The sequence below is a fragment of the Gracilinanus agilis genome, chromosome 5 (genome assembly GCF_016433145.1).
Source record: "Gracilinanus agilis isolate LMUSP501 chromosome 5, AgileGrace, whole genome shotgun sequence".
NCBI classification, from domain to species: Eukaryota; Metazoa; Chordata; class Mammalia; order Didelphimorphia; family Didelphidae; genus Gracilinanus; species Gracilinanus agilis.
In genome coordinates this window covers 81,670,045-81,692,236 of record NC_058134.1, presented here as the reverse complement: position 1 = coordinate 81,692,236, position 22,192 = coordinate 81,670,045, and positions in this window count along the sequence as shown.

Here is a 22,192-nt window from a genome sequence, read left to right as displayed (position 1 = left end):
TCTGCAGATCTTGTCTCACATCTCCTACTATCTATGCAGTATCTTGAATTAGATGTCCCACAGACACCTTAAAGTTAACATGTGTTAGAACTCATGTACCCCCCCAAATTGTTCCTTCTTCCACAATTCCCTTTTAATGTTAAGGGTACCTCCCCCAAACATCTAGGCTTGCAACTGGGTTTCATCCTCAGATTTCAATCTCTTACCCCATATTCAACTAGAATATACCAGAACATACCATTTCATTGTCTGTTCCTAAGATCTGCTCATTTTGTTTTTGCAACATCTCTTGTATATGCCCTCTTTTCCTCTCCAATATTGGCATCATCTTGGTAAAGGTTCTCATGACTTCATGCTTAGACTAATGCAATAGGCTTCTGCTTGATATCTATGCTTTCTCTACTTCACTCCATCTTCTACTCAGCTATAGAGGTGATCTTCCTAAAGCACAGAATTGACCATGTCACCCTAACCCAATAAACTTCATTGCCTCTTTACCACCTTTAGGATCAAATATCCTCTTGTGTTCAAAGATATTCATAATCTTCTCTCCTTCCTTCTCCACTCTTCTTATATAACTCTCAACCTTGTACTCTTCTATCTAATAACAACGACCTTCTGGCTATTCCTTGAATAAGACACTCCATTTCCTCCATATCTGGAATGCTCTCCCTTTTTATACTTTCCAGGTTTCCTTAGAGTCTCAGCTAAAAATTTATCTTCTATGGAACATCTTTCCCAATCCACCTCCCAACTCTACTGCCATTATTCTGTAGATTATTTCAAGTTATCTTGTATAATCTCATTTGTCTATAGTTTTTTTCCCAGTTTTCTCTCCCATTAGACTGCAAGCTCTTTGAGAGCTAGGAATGTATTTTATGTTTATTTGTATCTTCAGGATTTAGCCAATGGTGCATGACATATAATAGCTCGTTCATTTAGTCATTGAGAAGGCCTAGGGGTGACTTTATTATGTTTTGATCATCTAAAACAGATGAAAGAAAAGAGAGAGGAAAAGAAATGTTAGAAAAGAGAGGGTAGGAGAACTTATATCACATAATTGGGAGTACTCTCATCTAAGGCTATACAAAATAAGGAGGAAAGAGTAGTGGAAAGCAGTTGAGACTTGAATCTCACTTTCATCTGAACTGTCAAAGGAAGGAAGACTAGAAATATGTACGTAAATTGATTACTTACTAAGGAAACCAGAATGAACATGGAGAGTGTAGAAGGAAAAATAGGAGGGTAGAATAAAGAAGGAATTAGTTATAAGTAAAATAAAATTTAGCCCCAGAATTTGGACCAATAAGAAAGATTTAAAAGAAAAGCAAGAAATGGTAAGAATCTGTGATTTGGGTCTGAATCAGGAAAAGTAAAAAGGGGCAGGGTAACATAAATAGTTTGGAATAAATTATCTGCTGCTGAGCACACTCCTCTATCAACAATTTTTCAGAAAACACTTTGTATAAAACTTTTAAAAAATAACAAAGGAGCCTACAATAATATTAAAAAAAGATTGCATATTTGAGCACTTTGGATTTATGCTAGGAATGCCAGGTTGATTCTGTATTAGAAAAAACTGTAAACATAAGACCATATGAACAAAAAAAGAACAAAAAACCCCAATTATTTCAATAGATACAAAAATTGTTTTTGACAGGATATGACACTCAATAAAATGTTAGGAAATGCAAAAATAAATGGAGCTAGGGCAGCTGGGTAGCTCAGTGGATTGAGAGCCAGCCTAGAGACAGGAGGTCCTAGGTTCAAATCCGGCCTTAGACACTTCCCAGCTGTGTGACCCTGGGCAAGTCACTTGACCCCCATTGCCTACCCTTACCACTCTTCTGCCTAGGAGCCAATACACAGAAGTTAAGGGTTTAAAATAAAAAAAAAAATAAAAAAAAATAAATGGAGCTTTCCTTAATATAAGCAAAATCTATATAAAACCAAGAGCTATTATTATTTATAACTGGAATAAAATAGAAGTGTTTCCACTAAGTACAGAGATAAAGGACAGAATTATATTTTCATCACTAATCTTTAGTATAGTTCTAGATATTCTAGAAATAACAACAATACAAGGGGGAAACCCTAAAGGAATAAGCATAAGCAAAGAGGAAATGCAATTATTGCTTTTTGTAGATGTTATTATGGTGTACTTAGAGTACCCAAGAGAGTAAGTAAAAATTAATTGAAATAATAATTTCAACAAAATTTCAAGAACTAAAATAAATCCATGTAATTCTTTAGGATTTTCTATTACTAATAAAACCCAACATGAAGGGGGATAAAGAAAGCTTTCATTTTACATAACTACAAAGAATATAAAAACATTTTTAAGACATATATGCCAAGATATAGGCAGATATTACATGAATACAACTACAAAAGATTTTTAAAATAATACTGTATTTAGGGGGCTAAGAGGATAGAAAGCCAAGCCTGGAAATGGGGTGTCCTAGGTTCAAATCAGGGCTAAGACATATCCTAGCTGTGTGACGTGGGCAAGTCAATTAATCCCTATTGCCTAGCTCTTTCTGTTCTTATACTTTAGAATGAATGTGCAGTATTGATTCTAAGATGGAAGGTAGAGGTTTAAAGACACAATAATAACAATGCTTTATTTTGTTCCTCAATTATTATTTCTGCTCTTTTGCATTTGTTTGCAATGATTCTATGCCCTATAACATGGTCGATCTTTGTGAATGTGCCATGTGCAGCTGAGAAGAAGGTGTATTCCTTTTTGTCCCTATTTATTTTCCTCCACATATCAATTAGATCTAATTTTTCTAGGACTTCATTCACCTCTCTTACCTCTTTCTTATTTAACTTTTTTGCTGTCACCAATTTGCTCTCTTTGAGACAAATCCTCTATTTCTTTTTTTTAATGCATTAGGTCTCTTTATTCAGTTACTGAGATACATTTACATAATTTACTTCTCTAAGAACCAACAACTAATTGTTCTGTTCCCAAGTACATCATTTTTCCGTATTTTTATATTATGAAAAAGAACTTAAAGAAACTAAAGAAAAATGAAGAAATAAAATAAAATATAGTATTCATTCAGATTTCTTCAGTTCTTTCTCTGGAGCAAGATGGCAAATTGTCCTTGGCAATTGTCTTGTATGATACTGTGTACATTCTTACATATACTTATTGTCTCTATCTTTAGAATGCAAGTTCCTTGGCCATACGCATTATTTTATTTTTTGTATTCTGGCACTGGCACAGTTCTTAGAACACAGAAGGTCCTTAATAAAATAATTGATGATTGAAGAATTGATTATGAAGATTATGGCTATCACTTTTTTCTCTTTATAAATATTTCAAAAGAAATATTACTAATGACAGAATCACTTACATAGGAGTTAAATCTGGACTGTCAAATAACATATAGAAGATATAGTGAGGGGGCAGCTGCCAAAGATGGGAGGTCCTGGTGGTTCTGGGTTCAAATCTGGACCTAGACTTATTCTAGCCATCTGGGTAAGTCATTTAACCTTCATTGCAGAGCCCTTACTATTCTTCTAACTTTAGACTAATATATAGGATTGAATCTAAGATGGAAGGCGAGGATTTTTAAAAGGCTTATTGAATAACAAGCAAAAGGTATCTCAAAACCAGAACTTGGCAAGAGGCCACCAGCTTGAACGACTACATGCATCTGTCTGAATCAATTTCCCAAAAGACATAATACCATTCTGTTCAGGTGACCTATTGCACAGACAAGCTAATGAGCTATCATTGCCTGACAAGAATCCCAAAGCTAAAAAAGTATTCTGGAATGGACTGAACTCTGCTACTGATTTAATGAACTGTAAAAATGACTTGGGCATGAAGCAACAGCTACAGGTGGCCTTCAAATCAAATTGCCTCCCTGAGTTTCAGTTTGAATGATTGATATTTCTCACTCATGACCTATAGAATCATAGATTTAGAGAAAGAAGGGATCTTAGAGGTCATCTAGTCTAACCACCATCATTTAGCAGGTAACAAAACAAAGTTTTACAAGATGTAAATAATTCACCTTAGGGGGAAATTGTAGGATAAATATAAGACTTAAGATAGTAGATGACAGCTTGAAGAAATCTTGGATTTCATGGACATTCTATAATAGAATGAAGTCAGGGTTTTGAAAGAGACAGTGTTTTTTGATCAAGCTGAAGGGAGGAGGGTTTGGCTGTGTGGTCCTGCTTTGCCAAATATCCAAGGAGCTGACAGAGTGGGATATCACTGAGAAGATACTTCAAGCAAGTATTGTGGCCCAGGGAGAGGGAAGGTCTTGGTTATCTGCTGGTGGACAGCAGATTTATCTACCTCACTCCCTAGAGTGTTTGAGGATTAACTGTCTGGGTGTTGGACTTGTTCCTGGTTCCGTGACATCTGTGAACATCTTGGAGCACCATGGATCAGTGTAGTGAGCAGCCCACCTCTCCAGCCTCCTCTTATTCTAGTTAGAAGTTTCACTTAGTTTAGACCTTAGTTTAATTAAATCATTTGGGTTACTCCATAGTGTAGTAAACCCTTCTCTTCAACTTCCCTTATTTAATATCAATAAACCCAATTTGTTTGTACTTCCTGTCTCCTCTAAGCCATTAAGAACCCACATCTTGAAGTTACCCACATCACTGGCTTTCCCTGGTTGATAGATTGTCAGTTAGCTGACCAGTTGTCATTCCCAAACCTCCCATCCCCATTCGGTTTCCCTGTATTTACCTGTCAGTCCTTCCCTTATGAGGTGTGGGAGTGTCCCCACTTTGTCTGGCATCTAGTTATTCCCCTATCTCTGGTATTTTCTTTTTCAAGAAGCAGAGCTGAGATTTGAACTCACATCTGGTTCTTCCCAGGTCTGCACTCTTTTAACTATTCTAGACTTCCTCTAGCATAATTGCTGAAAAGCAGAGTTCAGGCTTTTTTAAGTTGGAGTAATCAAACAATGATGGCTGAACTTGGCAGTTCCACTGAAATTGCAGTCATGTGTAGCCAGGCCTAACCTAAATAAAACCAACTAAATGGAGGTAAAATCTCATTATCACAGACAAAAGGGTGGATATTTTGATTAGGCATGGCCTTCTCAACTTCATAAACTCCAGATGATCTTGCCACTTTATAACATCCCTATAACCTTAAAAAGGAAATTATTTGTTCTTTTTCTTTTTCTGTCTGATTTACTTTGATATTATTTTAGGGAAAGAACATTTAGAAAGTATGTAAAAAAAGAAGTCTCAGGAAGACTGTTTAAATAATTTAAGAGCAGGAGGTATTTCCAAGGACTCTCAGACATTTTTGGAAGAAATAATTTGAATTTTCCCTTTATATGACAGGAATAAAAGAACATAGATCTAGAACTAGAATTGCAGTTCCAGGGGATTCTGTATCTACAGGTAGAATAGTGTATTTCTTACATCTATTCACTCCACTTTCTTTTTCACTTCATTGTTTTTGTTGTTATTGCCATCAACTAAGGATATTACAATAGGGTTCCTAATAGATATTCCTATTTTAATTTTCTCTGTACTGTAATCCATTCTTCCCATGGCAGCTAGATTAATTTTCTATATGCAATTATCCAAACATGCCTATTTTCTGCACAAAATCCAAGTGGTTTCTTATTAACTACACAATAAATTTAAATTCCCTAGTTTGACGTTTGAAACTGAAGACAATCTCAAAACATTCTACTTTTCCAACACTATTCCATGGTCTGTGGCATATACTATGCCATAACCAAAATGGAAAATCAGTATCTCTTAAATATTTCTTGCTCCTTCTTCCTTCCATGCTTTTCAATAAATTTAAACCTCTTATCAAGTAAATGCCTACCGTGTGTGTGCCAGCCACTTGGAAGATATTAAAAATATAAAAACAAAAATAAGGCTGTCTCTGCCTTCAAGAAGTTTATATTCCACTAAGAGCAGATCTATAGAAGAATGCTGTATAGGGAAGGAAGTTTTGGTTTGAAGAATTATAGAGATGACTAATGGAAACACAGAACATATGATATGACTGATACTTTCCCAAAACAATCATTGTATTTATGTTATTCATTTTCCCAGATAATTATTGCTCTTTATACCTGGATTAGCACTTTTCTGCTATTGAAACATTACATATTCTTTTAAAAACTCACATGCCACCACCTGTAGGAAGAACTCACAAATTCCTATAATCCATAGTTTGCTTTTAAATAATTGGAACACAAATAGCACTCTCTCTCAGTCTCTCAAAATATTTATCAGCTATTCTCTTATCATATTTATTAACCTGTCTATAATATTTTCTTTAAATTATAAAATTCATGAGGGCAGGAAGTGTGAACTGTCTGAACTTTTTATCTGATCCCATGCATACACATGCAGGAAGTACTTTGAAATATTAAACTAAATCATATCTTATGTACTTATGACATCTTACTTTGTATTATAGTTAATGAGGTAAATGGAAAAAATTATGATGGCATTATTATTTTGAAAGAATGGGAGAGGTAATACCAGTAACTATCTACTCAATTATTTTTCCCTAAATTTACCTTTTCTCCTAAAATCACATTCTTGTCAAAGGAATCATTATTCAAAGGAACCCATGTTCTCCAGCTAGATGGCCATCCTTGACTCTTCACTCTCACTCACACTCCCTATATCAATCAGTTTTGAAGTTTTAATTATTTTACTTGTGCATCATCTCTCATACCAATCTCCTTTCTTTTCACATCACGGCTATCTAAGTCCAGGTCCTCATTATCTCTGACCTAAAAAATTGTAATAGCCTTGTAACTGTTCTCTCACATTCATAATTCCCTCCCTTCAATCCGTCCTCAACACAAATACTAAACAAATATTTTTAAAAACACAAGTGTAAACTTGTCACACTTCTGCTTAAAATGTTCCAGCAACTCCCCATTGCCCTTATTTTAGAAAAGAAGCTCCTTTGTTATTACCTTCACTAGCTGACATGTCTTTATTTCTTTGTTGATAAGACATTGTCCCTCCTCATTCACTCTACTCTGACCAAACTGGCCTACTCCATTCATTAACAATATTGCCCAGAAATTTTACTTTGTAATAGCTTAAATTTATAATAATTTTTATATTTATATATTTATATTTACAGAAATTTTATATTTGTTTATATTTATATATCATATAATTATATAACATTTTAGGATTTGAAAAGCCTCATGTGAACTTTGCAATAATCCTGAATTATACCCATTTTCCAGTTAAGGAAACTAAATTTCAGAAAGATTAAATGACTTGTCAGTTTCACCCAGCTATAAAGGAGCGTAGGTGAAATTCAAATCAAGGTCTTCATAACTTTAAGCTGAGTGTATCATAAATTCTGTCATTATCTGTGACAATAAGTGGCTTCAATAATACCAATACTGAGATGGTGATAAAAGAGAGATTTTTGAGGAGCATTAAAAGAATCTTGGCTTATTTAAAATATAGATCAGGAATTCTTAACCATTTATGTGTCATGGATCACTTTGACAGTATAGAGGAATCTATCAAGTCTTTATCAGAATAATGTTTTTAAAATTATAAAATAAAATATATAAGAATTCAAAGAAAGTAAACTATGCTGAAATAAAGTTTTATTAGAATATTTTTTAAAACAGGTTAAGGATTCCTTGGGTAGAACATGTTATGCATTTTGGTCTAATGTTTCACCCTTCAACTGCCACAGTCAGCTTCTCTGTAAAAACAAAAATACTTCTCCCAGTAAGGGGAGTCATTACTGTCCAGTGAAACTAAGATATTATTCCATCACAAAGAATCTCACAAGGGCTAAATAAATAATTAATCTTCCCATGAAAATGCTTTTCTGGGTATTTGATGGTTTGAAGTCAACTAGAAGAATAAAGCAATGTGGTTTTTTTGAGACATGAATCATTCTAAAAATGAGAGTGGCAAAATTTCTCAGACTGATGGAAAAGACAAGTATAAAATGATAGGGGACTCACTTAAACTGCATGAATAAAAAATTTATGAGTTCAAATCAAAAGAAAGATCTTTATTCATAGCAAAGCACCTATGAGTTACTTAAGTAATATTCTACTTGATAAAAACAACAAAAGGACAGCCAGCTTTTTAAAAAATGGCACCTTTTGTCTTGTCTAAGACCATACAAGTGTCAAGATTTCCTCAACAAAGCACATTGTTTAAATGTGTTAGGATAGTGTTCCATTAAATATTTATCATTAAATCCAATCCTAACAAATTAATTTTCTCCTCATTTGCTGTATAGTGGCATAGCAATCAAGGGTCTTTGTTTCTCAATAATCACTGCATCAGCCATCTCTAATTGGGTAGAGAGCTCCTGAAAAAAATTTAAAGTGAATAAAGAAATACCTCCTTCCATTCATAGTTCCTCTTATTTCCTTTCTAGGACTCAAAAGAACACTGGAAAAATCGAGCATTCTGAAGTGATGGTCTACTTTAAAGAGGAGGTTGGAGATTCTCTCCTCATTTGGTAAGTAAATGTGGTTTTCTTAATAAAGGATCAAAGAAGATAGTGTGTAGGTTGGTTTAAAGTGGAGTGAGATTACCAAGATTTTTAGAGAAACACTGGTGAAACTGGATCATTTTTACAATGAAATGCAAATCAAGAATGTTTATCCCTCTTGAAAAAGACATTATTCATCATAGAACATATAAGCAATGAATGTAAAATTTTCCTTTTGAGGGAAAAATACAACCATTTAGAACCATTTTCAAAGCTATTTATCTTCATTTTTGGTATCCCAGAATTTATAATTTACCAGGAGAAATAAAATTTCCTTTTAAATTTATTGACAATATACAGGCCATGTGATTTTGCTTTTGTTAGCATTTCAACTCAATCTACTTTATATCTGAAAAGTTCTGGCTTTAAGAGAGAACAAATCCTCCACTGGACTGAGAAAGAATAAAATGCAGGATAACATGTCCACTAAGTGGTTTGAAATAATTCTCCCTTACTCTAACGGTAATGTGCCAGTTTTTAGTGCAACCATACACTCTCCCAAATATAGACTGGAAGAAGAGTCCTGTTTTTAACAAACAATCTAAAAAGGTGCTGCCCTAAGACAATAGGTGTCTTTTTCATCTGACTCCAAGAGTTAATTGAAAGGAAGCTGCTAAATTCTGGAGTTCACCACAGCAGTTGGATTCTAATGTCATGACTGAGATTTGGGTAGGTCAAGGCTCTGAAAAACTACAGATGCCTTGATCTTCATTCCTTCTCCTCCAGCAGAGCAGCCCTATTTTGGATTATGCTTTCACTGGTCTGCTTAATCTCTTCATAAGATGATGAAGTTTTGTTGTCTTTCCAAGGGAAAATGCCGCCAGAAATTCAACCACTGAATGGAACTGATAACTTCTTTTTCCAAAAACAATAAGCAGATGGGCAGATGTTTGTGAGAAAGAAGGAAGGTAAGAGGGAGAAGAGTTTAGAGAATTACTTTGACCCTTGAAAGTATTTTGTTCTTCATAATTTTTTCTTTTTGAACTTTTCTGCAAGAAGATGTTGAGAATTGTTAGTGTATAGACATGGTAAAAAATAGGGGATAGATTTCCTGGAGAAATGAATCATTATATGTTTTCCCCCCAGACAAGGCCAGGCCCTGTCAGTATTTGTTAGTTGTCCTCATTGACACTCTGAGTATTTTTAGTCCTGTTGTGCTATGTGAGACAGCACATACCCTGCAGGGATGCTGGTGAAACTCTCAGGAGCTGAGAAACCTTCCGAACCCATCTGTCTTTATGCCTTTGATAATAAAATGTCCATGTTTCATAAGAAAAAAACAATGTCCTTTAAATTTTTGACATTTATCAAACTCTCTTAAGGATTTCTGTACCAAGTGAAATCCAAAATCATTAGGTAGAGGTGAAAAGATTAAGAAAAGTCAACAAGTATTCACTGAATGAGAAACTTCCTTCTAATCACATTCTCTTACTCTATGGGACCACAACCACGATGGATCTTTCCTTTCTCACACCCCATACATTATGGCTGCTCAGCAGATATTAAATACTGATGATAATGATAATATTTCAAACCTGCAAATATCTACAATCCACTTTCTATGGCAAGCAACATGAAATATGGTACTAAAAGCTTCCTAGAAGGAAACAGGAACAATAGTTTGACTTGCAAGAGGCATAACTCAATCACCTTTAAAGAAGAGGAAATAAAAAGACTGACAGAGTGAAAATATAAGGCATATAATTAAAGTAAACTCCTAAATCTCTTGAGATTTATTCTTACTCAGGCAGATCCTCCTACTACATAACTTATTTCCAGAGTGTATGTTAGGCACTTTTCAATAGAGCATTAACTCATTTAACATATTTCTGCTTCACTATGGGAGAAATCAACAAAATGATGCTATCCCAAAGCTCACAAGAATGATCACAGCTTTCAGAAATATCTTAAAGATTATTAGTAGGAGCCTAAGCTAAGAATAAGTGATTTCGGTCCACCAATTGGCTATTTTATTTATATCATGTGAGACAGCTGGTTAGTATGATTTTTAAAAAATAAGTTCATAAACTGAGTCAGCTATTTATATACATACAGCCTCAGGACAGTCAATCAACTACCATTTATTAAATGCTTGAAATGCACCAAACACTTTTCTAAGCTTTAGAGATATAAAGAAAGACAAAAATACCAGCCTCTTCCATGAAAAAGTATCCATTCTAATAGGAAAGAAGGATGCAAATAACTAAGTAGAGAAGATAAAGGTAATATGAAAGGGGAAGTCATTAGTAGTCTGGGAAGAAAAAACACCTCCTACAGAAAGAAGGTAAGATTTTAATGAGTCTCCAATTATCCTTTTGGTCAGATGGGTTCACAACCTCAGAGGCATCTTTTACCTCTTAACTTGCTTTGACTGATTATTTCCAACTGATTGCTAAGTCTTATTAATCTTTCTTTTATAACAACTCTAACATCTTTCCCCTTCTCTCCATTCCCTGTACTGCCATTCTAATTTAGGGTCTCATCACCTTATCACTAGACTATTGGAAAAACCTTCTAATTAATCTCCCTGTTTGTGGCTTCTCTTCCTTCTAATTCATCTTCTTCAGAGCTGACCAACTCCTATCCTTCAAATATAGGTTGACAACATTACTCCTCTACTAAAGAAGCATCAGTGCTTCCCTAACACTACCAGGATAAAATTGGCCCTTTGCAATTGGTCTCCAATCTCTTTTTCCAGATGATTTCAATTAATAATTGTATTAAGAATTGGATAGGGGAGGGATGAGGAGAGCCCTTTTATGGGAGGGTCACTTGAGATAAGTCTAAGGACGTTGGGATTCTAAGAGGGAGACATGATAAGAGAAAGCATTGGAGGCATGAGAGAACAACATATTGGAAGAATGAATATGCAGAGAACATCAAATAGGTTAGTTTGGCTGGAAATTAGAGACTTTGAGGGAGAATAATTTGAAATTAGTCATAATGATAGGTTGCAGCCAAACTATGAAATGCTTAACATGCCAAATTTCTCTTTTATCAAAGAAGAAATAAGGAACCAATGAAGCTTCATGAACAATGTAATAGCAGTCAAATCTGTACACACAATAAAAACTGAATGAATATTTGTTCTTTATGGTACAAATGGTACTAGAGCATGTAAAGACTTGAAAGTAGGGAACCTGCTAGGAATTTTTTCCCAGCATATACACATATTCATTAACTGGAATCATGTTTACATTTCTATTGTCAGCTGCAATTATTGTCCTAAATTCATTAGTTTTTATAGTTTTTAGTGCCTGACACAGATAAGATGCCTTCTTATCAATAAATATGTCTGAATTTTGTCAGGCATGCTTTAGTAAGGGTCCACACTTAACGAAATATCTTCACAGTAATGACAGCTGTAGTCAAGGCATAGGGTCTTATTTTAAAAATAATCATCTTTCACAATAGAGAAACTCTAATACTGAAAGTGTTAATTTGTCTTCCATATTTTTGGACATAAGTGTCCTCCTCTTAAAAACACACAGGTACATCCCTATATGAGGATCAAAGTTGATCAAAATATATTTGCAATCAAAGCCTTTTCTCAAAATTTATTTTTCTCATCAGTCATCTTTATAGATTCTATTTACATTTAAATCACACAAGAATGAACCATCACTTAAGCAGAGAGTATCATGTAATCATAAGAATTCTAGTGGCAAGTAGCATTCATGGAGGCGGCATGGTAGAGTTGCTCAGAAACCAGAACTCAGTTGGAATCACAATTCTTTTTTGTTTGTTTGTTTAATTTGAAAATCCTTATTTAATTAATTAATTTAGAGTATTTTTCCATGTTTACATGATTCATGTTTCTTTCCCTCCCCTCCTCTCACCCCCCTCCCATAGCCAATGAGCAATTCCACTGGGTTTTACATGTGTCATTGATCAAGACCTATTTCCATATTATTAATATTTGCAATGTGAGTGGTTGCTTAGAGTCTACATCCCCAATCATATCCCCATCAACCCATGTGATCCAGCAGTTGTTTTTCTTCTCTGTTTCTGCTCTCACAGTTTTTTCTCCTAGGTCTCTCATAGTTGTCCTGGATCATTGCATTGCTGTTAGTACAGAAGTCCATTACATTTGATTGTGTCACAGTGTATCCATCTCTGTGTACAGTGTTCTCCTGATTCTGCTTCTTTCACTCTGCATCAATTCCTGGAAGTCATTCCAGTTCACATGGAATTCCTCCAGTTATTATTCCTTTTAGCGCAATCGTATTCCATCACCAACAGATGCCACAATTTGTTCAGCCATTCCCCAATCAATGGAAACCCCCGCATTTTCCAATTTTTTGCCACCACAAAGAGCACAGTTATCAATATTTTTGTACAAGTCTTTTTCCTTATTATCTCTTTGGGGTACAAACCCAAAAGTGGTATGGCTGGATCAAAGGGCAGGCAGTCTTTTAAAGCCCTTTGGGCATAGACAAATCACAGTTCTAAAGACTTAACCTGCCTTGACCTCAATTTTCTCATCTTTAAAATGAGAGATTTGAACCACTGAGCATCTGAGGTCTCTTCAAGCTCTTTATCTCTGATCCAAAGCTTTGATTTTACAGATGAGGAACCAAGCCCCAAATGATGACATTAGCTTCAGGTGACAAAAAGAGCCCATGTCAGGATCAGGATTCTAAACCAGGTGATCTGACTCCAAATCCTTTGCATTTTCTATGGAAATCCATCCAAATAAACCATGTGCCTTAAATGTTTGACCACTTCAGTCACTACTTCAAGAGCCCGTGATATCACTGCTCTGGGAACTCCCTCCAAATCAGACTGGAAGTCACCTCAGAAAATTCAAGAGATTTATCTGTAGACACACAGCTTCTATGTGCCATGCTCTGAACAGAAACACTCCTGATGACACATTCACAAATCTATTCATCATACCTTGGTGTCTCTAATGAACTTTTTATCATAAAATACTACACACATGGTGGGGGGCAGCTAGTGGCTCAGTGGTTGAGAGCCAGATCTAGAAATGTGAGATCAAATATGACCTCAGACACTTCCTAGCTATATGACCTTTGGCAAGTCACTCAACCCCAATTGCCTAACCCTTACTGCCATTCTGCCTTAGTACCAATTAATTTAATCAATATTGTTCAGAGATAGAAAGTAAGATTTAAAAAATAATATATATATGTACTCATACATAAACACACACATATATGTTATATATGTAAAATTCTATAGGTACATGTATGTATATGTGTCCATGTATTATCTTTCCTCCCAGATTAGGTGCCCCTTAATGACAGTGCTAATATTTTAGTTCTCTTTTTATCCTCCTAGATTTCTGCACCCAGTAAAGGCCTAATAAACAAATGTTCAGTGAACTGGGTTGAACTTTCAGAATGATCATGGTCTGAACTATCTAATTCTAGAGTCATGTAACCTATCCAGAATGGCAGTGTTTGGGGTTTTTCAAACAACTGAAAGGAATTTAGCTTGATGAGTGATAATGCATTTTAAGATAACACTTAAAAGGAGCATGACAGCAGCTGTAAAATCTTGGAGTTTCTCCCTTCTCCTCTATGACACCTTGATAAGGCAATTATACCATAATTACCTTAACAAGTGGCATTACAGGAAATTATTGTCATTCTCCTGTTAAAATAACACATAATCATCAGCAAGTGAATTCTAGAATCTCCAATCAGCATCTCATTACCTGTAGTTGGCTCTGAAAGGAGAGCAATTGGTAGGCAATAACTGGCAAGATATTGGGGGAGGGAGGAAATATCCCAGAGAGGACTCTTTGGGAATTCAGCAGGAATACACCCAAGTTAACCCCCAATGATCAGATTTCCAGTTAAACAGCAACATTTATTGGTAGTTAGCTCACCCTGTAAACCTAGTGTTTCCTTTTGTTTTCCATAAATATTTCTGCCTTGCCTCTCCTGCCATTTTGATTTTTTTTCAAGACAATTGTGCTCATGGAGCTAACTGTAAATTGCAAAGCTCTGTTCTATAAATGACAACATTCCCAATCTCATGTCACCTCAATAAAAACATTTATTTTATAGCAGCCACTTCTCAATAATTGGCTTTCAAGAGCTGCTCTAGTAGAATAAGGGCAGACAATGGAAAAATAAATCCCTATAAAACATGTCTTTTCTTCTAAGAGCTAACTTTTTACCAATTATTTTAATTTATTTTTACTAGCAAAAAGGTTATGTGAGTAATGTATAATATAACAGTATTGTGGTATTTTCATTGAAAAATAATGCATAATGAACAGATAAATTAAGAATTTTTATTACAAATATTGGAGATGTGCTCCGTGTCCGATAATGAATCTAAAAACATGTAGCTTTGGATTGTTTATAATTAACAAATGAGGTAGAGAAAGCACTGAAATAGTATAGGAAACCCCAAAAAAGGATAAAGTTCTGTTCAATACCTGAAACATAGAGTTGGAAGTTATAGATTTCGACAGGCTCTTAGAGATCATCTAGATCATCTCTAAATCCTCACCTATGAGATAACTGAGATTCATAGAAGGAACTTGACTCACATCACAGAGCTCAAAGAAGAAAGATTAGAATTCAGATCTTTTCCAACTCATGTTCCTTTTACTTCAACCAAAAGGAATTTAGCAACTATAATTTGCCAGGTGCTCTCCTAGGTGCTAGTAACATTTGATCTTCGCTCTAATCATTCTCTAGTTAAACATTTAGTCTCAGGACTCCTTTACAACACTTAATAATAATTATTATTATGTAAATCATTACCTTCCATCTTGAAATCAATATCACATATTGATTCCATGGCAGAAGAGTGGTAAGAGCTAAGCAACCGGGGTTAAGTGACTTGCCCAGAGTCACACAGCTATGAAGTGTCTGAGACCAGATTTAAACCCCATATCTGGGTATGTTTGATTCTCGATCCACTGTCTGCCCCCACTTAATAATTATTGAGGACTCCTTCCTCAAAGATATTTCATGTGGACTATGTCTATCAATATTTAAAATGGTAGAAAATAAAAAAAATGGTAGAAATTCAGATATTACGGAAATAATTTTGAATACAATGACCCCTGAAACATACTTTGTGATGAACCAAGAGAATTTTAAATTTTTGTCCCCTAGAGCAAAAATAAATGACACTAGTTGTACCTACACACATAAATAGGTCTGGGTGGGTAACATTTATTAGCTTCCACAGGTGACCACAATGAAAATGTCTAGACTTATTTAATTAAGCAAGTCATACTCTCTTGGTCAAAAAAATCAGTCTCATTATTATAGTTACTCCTTGTATTTATCATCAAGATCATCTCCCTTTAAATAAAATCTCTTGCATTTCCCAAACTCTCTTCCTCCTCAGATAGGCATGCCTTGCAACAAGGAATTTTTAAAAGGGAAAACAAAAACAAAATAAAATAAAAATATTTTTAAAAAAGAAAAAGAAAAGAAAAAGAAAAAAAAAGAAAAATTAACCTAGATATCTAACAAGTCTGATAATATTGCAGTGCTCCACACCCATAGTCTTCCACTTCTGCAAAGAAGGAATGGAAGTGCCTTCTCACCCCGCAACCCCCTTTTCAACATGTTCCCTATAACCTTGATCTTTACATTAGCATTTCATTTGTCTCTTTGCTGAATAGCTGGGGACTTGTTGTCAAGGAATGTTCAGAGCCCTGTAACCATATTAGCAAATCAAGTTTCTGAGTAAAATGGGGGATAGGTAGTGACAAGGCCACTCTCCTTCCTGTCTGAGGAGATTTTTCTCATGGTGGCTGGTTGTGTGACTTTGCTCTTGTCAAAACAAACTATTAATAGGTAAAAGAACAAACTGTCACGTACAAAGCAGAGCCTGAAACTTTTCCAAATATATAGGTTACATCAGCTCTGGAGGCTGCCATAGATGGAAGGGTTGAGAAAACTGTGGAAACTAAAATATGAGACGTGACAGGAATGGCGACACTGAGCTGTGAAGGTTAATCTGCAGCCTTACAGGGCTTTCAAGGGGGAAAGCATGACTTTACACTAACCAGGGTCAGGGTTTGACACATAAAAAAATATTTCATAAAGAAGAAAAACAGGTTAAAACCCATCCTGAGTGTTCACTACAGGAGCTTGGTGGGGAAAAATTTATTAGCAAGCAGAAAGAATACAAATTAGAGCAAAGTTCAAAATTCATCCCTCATCACCCTTTTAAAAAAAATGCCTTCTATGAATTGATGAATTATGAATGAAAAAAAGGAAAAGGAAACATGAAAAAATAAAAACAAAAAGAAGACCCATCCCTGCCTTGAAGGAGCTTTTATTCTGCTTTGGGGTCTATTAAACATATATTTATGTATGGATAAAATCAAGAGAAGGCTAGAAATAAAGGAATTGTCAGGTAACTTTTTAAATTTGCCATCTGACAAAATTAAAATTTTAGAAGGAAATAAGATGTCAAGGTCAAAGTAAATAACTATAGTTCTCATACTGGTATATTGAATCTTGTTTACAGGATTCTTCATTGAGCAAACAAATGATCATAAGGAACTTTCAGTTGTGATTGGTCTTATTATACAGAGAATTGCTACCACCAAGACTGACTGAGTGCCAAGTCCTCAAAGGGAATTTCAAAAATTATCCTGTGCCAGGAAACAGCAGTTACTTGATTTAAACTCAATTTCAGGTGGAAAGATATTTGCAAATAAGCAGAGGAAAAATTACTTTTATTCTCTGAGCTCTGATTTTGTTCTGACATTACAGGAGTGAGTCACAGACAGTCATGTCAATTAGGTCCTATTTGGCTGTTTGTAACAAGACATCCACTTGCAAACAGCTACAGAAAAGAATTTTCATTCACTGTGCATGCAGGCCAAGAAATGCTGACCAGTTCTATTCCCATATCCAAATTATTTCAGGGCTGGACTATGTGACCTCCAACCCCAGAGGTGAAGGAACACCATTTATACCGCTCCTATTATCATCAGTGAATGAGGAATCGATTAAATTACTTTTCTGAGAAACCCACAAGGCCTAGTAAGTGCTTTCATAGTGAACACTTTGAAGAATTCTATTTTATGATTAAGCCTTGCCAAAGTAATGCCCTAGAGGATGTGTCTGACATTATAAGCAGATGGGGGAAAGAATGGGTGACTTTACACTGTGAACTTGGAAGTTAGTTCCTTCACACATCTTTTTTTTTTCCTTTTCTTTTCCTTGTTCTGTGGCCAGGATCCATTTAAATTATTTTTATCAGATTGTTTTAAAATGATGTGAGCATAGAATACAAACAGTTTGGAGAACTTCCAAGGCCATAACCAAGGCAAGACTTGAGAGAATTTGCCTAAGGGGCTAACATTCGAAAGGGTGCAAATAGCAAGCTTAGCACTTAGCAAGAATAATTAGTAAAAATTGGAAGCTAAGACATGATGACTGGATCCTCTTCTCTCTCCTCCAATGAAATTGTCTTCCTCTAGGTAGGTTTTATGATATTTATCTTAACTTTTAGAATTCTTTGCTGTCTTAACAACTTGTATCTATGAGTTCACTTATCACTAACTCAAAGCATATTCAGTTCAATATCCAAGATGAACGTGTATTTGAGTATAATGTGCTTTTTACCCACCAACTGTCCTTTTGCATTAACAAAACAGCAACTATATACTTAACCTAAAAGTAAATGTATGCCCTATAATGAGACAGAATAATAAGGGGGAAATAGCATCTTTATTGTTTTTAAATTGATGAACAAAACATTTTGATTGAGCTCTTTGGGAGTAACCATCTCATATCAGTCTCCCTTTATACCTCTGTCATTTTAAGTTAATAATTTTGAAATAAAAATCTTCTTTAGCAATTTGTAGGATGAATAACTTAGAACTACCTGAGAGTTTAGGTATCATCTAGTCCAGTAGTGTCAAACTCAAACAAAAGCATGGCTCAATAAACCATATATAAGGATCCCAGCTAGTTTTATATTAACTTAGAAAACCATAGAATATGTTTTAATGCGTTTTTATTTATTTTTGTTAAATATTTAACAATTACATTTTATTTGGATTCTGGCTGCACTTAGGAGTATTGCAGTGATCATGAGGCCCCCATCCTGCATGTGTGACACCTTGGATACAGTTCATCCCTTTCATTTTACAGCTAAGGACACTACACTCAGAGATGTGAAGATATTTCCCCAAAGGTACACAGGCATTGACATTAGAGCTGAATTTCAAATTAAGTTCTCCCTTCACATCAACCATTCTGTCCAATGCACCATGCTTCTTCTATATAGAAAAGAGCCTAGTAGTAACAAGACTTGGGGGGGAAAGGAGAAAATATTATAATTACTGAACTCACAATGGTAGTTATGGTAGTTTCTTTTTTTAATTTTTCCAGATAATATGTAGATGCAATTTTAATAATGATTCATTTTATTTAATATTTGTTTTATTATTCATTACATATTTATTCATTATTCATTATCTAACATATAGCAAAATATTAGTTATATAACAATATATAATAAACATTATTATTGTATTATAATATAACACATACTAATAAAATATTTTATTATATATTAACAATTTTAGCTATCACTAAGAATCATGAAATCCATAACCTCCCTAACTTCTACCCCTTCCCCTCCCTGAGATGGCAGGTATTATGATATAAATTGGAGATGTGCCATTATGTGGTACATAATTCCATGTGTGACATGTGAAAGAAGATACATATCATTTATACTAGAGAAAAATTCATGGAAGAAATAAAGTGAAGAATGGTTTGCTTCAATCTGCATTCAGAGTCCATCAATTCCTTCAATGGCTGTGACACAATTGGGAGTTTCTAATGCTATCTGGAAACTATGCTAATCTCAGGCTCCTCCAGCCTCATCCTCTTCCATTTTTTACAAGTAGAATATTTCCTATTGTTATGGATCCTCATGATTGCAAAGACCTCTCTGTTCAAGGAATATATATGTATATACATATATATACATATGTGTATATATATATATCCCATGGAAGGTTATATATATTCATAACCTTCCATAGTCCTCTAATTTGTCTTTCTAGATTAGTAGTTTCCTCATCAGGAGTTCCCTCTACCAATGAAATCACATCTACTCTTTTATAGATTTATTCTCTTCTATTGGATTCCCATGTTTTTAAAGTGTTATCTTAGATGATTTTATCATGAGAAAAAAAATTAAATAGCAGATATGGAAAGAAAAAAAATAATAAATATTCTGAACTGTTTAAATTAGCATTTGGATCTTTTTTTTTACCAAAGTGTGGTTCCTTTGTATGTAGCAAAAAATGATGAATAATAGGAAAAAGTGTACAGATATCAGAATTCTTTATATCCTATAATTTAACTACAAACATTTAAACAAATATGCTGCTCTTCTTTGAAATTCTTTTAGTTGAAAGTAATAAAATTTACTTACTTATTAAAGGGCATATCGGAACCCTAATACTTCAGATTTTCTAAAGCTGTCATAGGATAATATATGCACCCAGGGCCTTTTGAAAAAGACATGAATCATTGAAGAACTTTATTAGCCCATTGTGATCCATGATGAGCCAATATTTACCATATAATTATTTACACCTCTGCTAATAACATAGGAAGTAATAAAAATATCTTTGTGTAGGCAGAAGGATTGCAATAGGTCATCTTGAAGATTACATTTTAAGGTAGCCTCCTGCAGGTGTTCATTTCATCAAATTTCCTATCATTTTCCATACATTTATTATATTTCAGCAAAGTATAGTAATTATATGGTAAAGTAAGTTTCATAGAATATTATAAAATGATAATCATATGATTTGTGAACATGTGAATAAGGTGCTTCCATCTTTACTCAGGTTATAACAAATATTTTGGAGAAGTTCTTTATGAACATGATGATGATGATGATAAGCATTTATATATAGTATTTTAAGGTCCACAAAACACTTTTCATATGTTAATTTATCTGATTCTCACAACAATAAGGTGAGGTTAAGTGCTATTGTTATCCCCATTTTACAGATGAGAAAAGAAGTGTCAAACACCAACTTTACAACCTTAAGAGAAAAACATAATCCATTAACAAACTTGGAAGCTCAAAGTTATCCTTCTTTTTGTGTCAAATGACTAGATGGAGCCAGTAAGTACCCTCAATGGAATGGATAAGAAGAACATTTTTCTTTGACTTGTTTTAAAAATATCTACTCTATTTCTACATACTTTTTGCGCTCATTCTCACTGTGTGTGCATTTGACATATAGTATAGGGAACAAACAGAAATGTATTCTCAAAAAAATAAATTCTTCACTGAAATAACTGCCAAGAAGACACCATTTTGTGTTTTATTTCAGATTCATTTTTTGGCCATTATGTTGTCAGCAATGCATCTTGCTAGTAAAACAGTGAGATTTCCTCTTATTTCTACAGTGTTGTTGTCTTATTTCTTTCTTACTGGTATTTTTAGTGAGTGGGTAGCATTCTTAAATGCCTTACTAGTATCTTCAACTTGGAAAAACACAGAACTACTAAAGTAGTCAGAAAAACCAAGTCTTTAATCAAGAAAGAGATAGGTCCATAATAATTGGCTGCTGTCACAAAGCCAAGCACTAAAAACTACACAGAGTCAAAATCCTAGGGCTCTAGAGACAGTACCTGACAGTTCTGGAAGGAACAATATGCTAGAAGATTCTCCAAAGAATAACAGAACTTGGGGATCTTATATACTTTTTTGGGGAACTAAGGATTGGGAGGAATGATTGATTGGCTTTATTTACCATGGCTACAAGAAAATGAGAAGGATTATTAGGGAGAGGCTGATGCTTTACAATGGATACAAAAGGAAAAGGTCCAGTCAAGGGCTAGGCTAACTGGGAGAGGACTTTGATACAATGGGAGAAACTATTAGGACAAAAGGGTACTAGTCCTACCTGAACTGGGACCATTAAATACTTTAAAGTTGTGGTTCCATCTGAAATGGGTGACTCTGGGACTTCTCTCAGGGTGAGTTTTCGGATTGGGGTTCCCAAAAACCCATTTGGCGGTATTGTCAAATAGGGAAGCACAGGATGTCTGTTGTAGATCAGATTTGTCAATTATCACTTTTTCAACATTTCCACCCAAAGTGTTTCCAGAGACCATCAGAACTGTTGATTATAAATTTTTCTAATTTCAGAAGATAATAGTTTGCTTTTTCTTAATCAACATACCTTTAATAAAATATGAAAACAAAACTAGTTCCCCTCCATTTGACTTCCTTCCTTGCCCTTCCTCACAGAATGGATTTTTTGTGAGGAAATAGCTTTATGAACTAGAAAGTTCCATGGAAATGTGAATTGTTAAGCAGCTAAACAGATCAAATGTAAAAATCCCTGTTGGTTTCAGTCAGTTGATCAATAAACCAAGAAATGTTTAATGAATTCCTACTATGCACCAGGCACTAATGTTTCAGAGGACAAATGGTGAACTACAACTCCAATGTAATCATTTAAAAATTACATGCCTATTATTTTCTAGGCACTGAGAAGATATGAAGACAAAACAACTAAATGCCCCCTCCGCTCAAGGAGTTTAGATTTTGCTGGAGCTATTTGACCTCTAAAGATAACCTGAAGAATAAAAGAGGAAAACACAGAAGCCATTAAAAATATGAGGTGGGGAATGGTAGTCTCAGGAAAGATTTTATTCCCTAAGTATGCAGGAAGAATATGGA